The sequence below is a fragment of the Equus przewalskii genome, chromosome 2, assembly GCF_037783145.1.
Source record: "Equus przewalskii isolate Varuska chromosome 2, EquPr2, whole genome shotgun sequence".
NCBI lineage: Eukaryota > Metazoa > Chordata > Mammalia > Perissodactyla > Equidae > Equus > Equus przewalskii.
The window spans coordinates 53,207,455-53,211,357 of record NC_091832.1 but is presented as its reverse complement, the minus strand read 5'-3'; the positions used below and the strand labels follow the sequence as shown (position 1 = coordinate 53,211,357).

The 3,903-nt window shown below is 38.5% G+C and overlaps 1 pseudogene; it reads left to right on the top strand.

The window, feature by feature from the left end:
* The first annotated feature begins 492 nt into the window (after window positions 1-492).
* On the top strand, window positions 493-1,614 carry LOC103550760 (ribosomal protein uL24-like pseudogene; annotated as a pseudogene).
* Window positions 1,615-3,903: the final 2,289 nt, after the last annotated feature.

Sequence of the window (3,903 nt, the reverse complement as noted above, 5' to 3'; positions counted from 1 at the left end):
GCCTCACGACTTCAAGTTGCCTGCTGATTTCTCTCAGTTCTGATGCCAATCTGAACCTGGTCTCTACACTCTAAAGGGACAATGAAATCACTGTCTTAAAAACACACTCATACTCTCACACCAGTAGAGAAACAGATAAATTTCTTGGAAATGTAATAATAGCCAATATTTATTAAGTACTTATTTTGTGCCAGGCACCGTTCTAAGATGTTTGTATGTATTAAGACAATTAATCCTTCCTTTGAGAGAAAGTTACTATTATTGATCTCATTTTACAGATGAAGAAACTAAGGAACAGCAAGATGAAATATCAAAGTAACACACCTGGAAAAGAAGTAGAATCAGAATTCAAACTCTCATGTTTTGACTTCCGGGTCAAGTTCTTAACCACATTACATATTACCTAGGATGACACGAAATACCACAATCAGTCATCTCTAACCAAAAAGCAAAAAAATCTGAACTGAGAGGGAATGTTTTTTAAAGAGCATGATGCATCCATTCTGGAAATTAGAGGATAAACGTTCTAGTAGTTCACGCTCTAAGACCTGTCTTCCAGCATCTCTGACATGTAAAGAGCTTGAAGGCCATCGCTCCCATCTTTATAACAAGAAAAAACTGAATGAACTAGAAATCAACCACTCTTCTTGGACCTACCCAAGAACTGAGGTTTTAGGGAAAACTGCCACTCCAAAATCTGGACAGATAGGTGACTCCAGAGAGTCACAGCTGAGATGCTTACCTGAAGAGCAGAAACCACTGGAAAAGTAAACTGATAAATGGCACTCTTGATAAACTGCTGGAGACTGAGTTGGAGCAGACTATGGGGGAAAAAGTCCTGGTGTCCACAGTCTTATGCGGGGTCCACACTTTCCTGAAATTTACTTCCAGGAAACCCACCAGGTTCTCAAGGTGAAATGCTAAGATCCCCACCTATCTCTGGCAGTAAAAGGGAAAGAGTAACAATTATGAAGTATGACTAAAGCATTCTCCATAACAAAGGTCTACTCTTCAAAGAAAAATAGAACTTTACCAGAGCCTTATCCCACCTACTATAAGGGCACTTTTCTCACTTCATCACCTCTAACTTTCATGATTCACCTAAGCGGGTGAGGGGATCCAAGAAACACAGGTGAAGCCACCACTCTGAGCCCACCAGGTGCCGGACAGACAGTCATCATAAAATTCAATCCTTTCATAACCTAGGACCACAAAAACTGCAAACACCACTTCAATACCTCCTTGCACAGGCGCAGGAAGATACATCTGCCCAGCTCTCCAAGAAGCTGCAGCAGAAGTACAATGTCTGCTCCATGTCCATTTGCACAGACAACGAGGTCCAGATGTTTCAGGGACACCACAAAGGTCAAGCAAATTGGCAAAGTGGTGTGGGTATGCAGAAAGAAATACATTATCTACACGAAGTGGGTGCAATGTAAGAAGACTAACAGCAAAACTATCCATGTAGACATTCACCCAAGCAAGGTGGTTATCACCAGGCTAAAATTGGACAAAGATTGGAAAAAATTCTTGAACACAAAGCCAAATCTTGACAAGTTGGGAAAAAAGAAAGGCAAATGCAAAGAAGAACTTATTGAGAAAATGCAGGATTGAATGTAAGCTGCTGTGCAACCACATTTAACTGTAGATTTTTAGCTAGTGTGTTCTTTTGGAACTTTTCAAGGTGTCTCTGGAAAGTTTCATGTCCCTCCTTCTTTGTTGTTGATCTATGGCTATGTAAATCTATTTTTGCAGTTATGGTTAATAATTCTATGAATAAAAATTGGAAATATTTCCTCAAAAAAAATTGTGAAGATCACAGCACAGGGACATGGGCCTACTAAAAGTAAGAGATTTTAATCATAAGATTACAGAATAGTTCTTCCCTCTCCACCCGACATTACCACCACCAACAAGGCTCCCGTATAACAGTGGATTGCAGCTGCTAGTTTTGCAAGACACAGACTCTCTTTGAGGAGTAGTACTTAGCAAAGTCCAAAGTCAACGGAGGAGACAAAAACAAGGACACAAGATGCATTTGAAGACTCTGGCACCTATGACTGCAATAAACATTAAACACAACCCACTGTTACCCAGATTAACACTAACTTCACACTAAAACCTTGTTTAGCTCACTTCCTATTATCAAATACATAATGTTAGGCTTTCAACAAAAATGACAAGGCATGCTACAAGGAAAGAAAAAATAGTCTGAAGGGACAAAGCAAGTATCAGAACTAGACTCAGGCGTGGCAGAGATGTTGAAATTATACTGAGAATTTAAAATAACTATGACTAACATGCTAAGGGCTCTAATGGAAAAAGTGGACAGGATGTAAGAACAAATGAGTAATGTAAACAGAGAGATGGAAACTCTAAGAAAGAATCAAGAGGAAATGCTAGAAATCAAAAACACTGTACCAGAAGTGCAGAATGCCTCTGATGGGCTCATTGTAGACTGGACATGGCTGGGGAAAGAATCAGTGAGCTTAAATATAGATCAATAAAACCTTCTAAATTAACAAGATGGTGAAAAGGCAATGTAGATAATAAGAGAAAAGTTTTCCAAATCACATATCTGATGAGGGACTTGTATCTAGTAAGGAGTCCAACTCCTGGTTAAAATTTATGTGTGATTTTTCAAGTTTGAGAATAGGCAATTACAAAGGCTTTACCAGACAGGCTCATGGGGGAAAGCTGCCCTCCCCACACCAGATTTGGGGCACAGCTTGTGCACTGCAGTTTCATTTTATTTCTATAAAAATATAATTTTATTATACTTTTTTTTATGAGCACACCATTATATTTCTACTTCTGTGTAGACTACATCATGTTCACTACCAAAAGTTTAGTTGCTATCCATCAGCATACAAATGTGCTCCTTTACCCCTTTCACCCTCTTTCCCTCTGGTAACCCCAAATCTATTCTCTGTATCTATGTTTTTGTTTATTATTTTTGTTTTATCTTTCACATATGAGTGAAATCATATGGTATTTGGCTTTCTCCATTTGACTTATTTCACTTAGCATAATACCCTCAAGGTCCATCCATGTTGTTTCAAATGGTAAGATTTCACCTTTCTTATGACTGAGTGGTATTCCATTGTGTGTGCATGCATGTGTGTGTGTATATATATCTCACATCTTCTTTATCCTTTCATCCATTGATGAGCATTTAGGTTGTTTCCTAGTCTTGGCTATAGTGAATAATGCTGCAATGGACATAGGGTGCATATATGTTTTTGAATTAGTGTTTTTGTGTTCTTTGGATGAATATCCAAAAGTAGAATAGTTGGATTATATGCGCATCAACAAAACTAAAAGACAACCTAACAATTGGGAGAAGATATTTGCAAATTATATATTTGATAAGGGATTAATACATAAATTAACAAAAATACAAAATACATAAAGAACTCATATAACTCACAGAAAAACAAACAATCTGATTGAAAAATGGGCAGAGGATCTGAGCAGACATATGCAGATGGCCTACACTGTTCATCAGTGTTCATCACTACTCATTAGGAAAAGATGTTCATCACTACTTATTAGGAAAATGCAAATCAAAACCACAATGAGATAGCACTTCATGCCTGTCAGAATGGCAGTTATTAAAAATACAAGAAATGAAAAGTGTTGGAGAGGATGTGGAGGAAAGGGAACCCTCATACACTGCTGGTGGGAATGTAAATTGGTGCAGTCACTATGGAAAACAGTATGGAAATTCTGCAGTTTCTGAAGGGAGTTGTAGTCCAGGACTCAAGCCTCTCTGGCTGGTCAAGATCATGCTGTTTGCACATTTGCATTCCTAGCACCAGTGCTTTCATTCCTAGGTCATTTTATCTGAGGTCTTGGACAGATCTTCCCAGACACCTCTGCTGAGACCCTTTTACGCAGGGG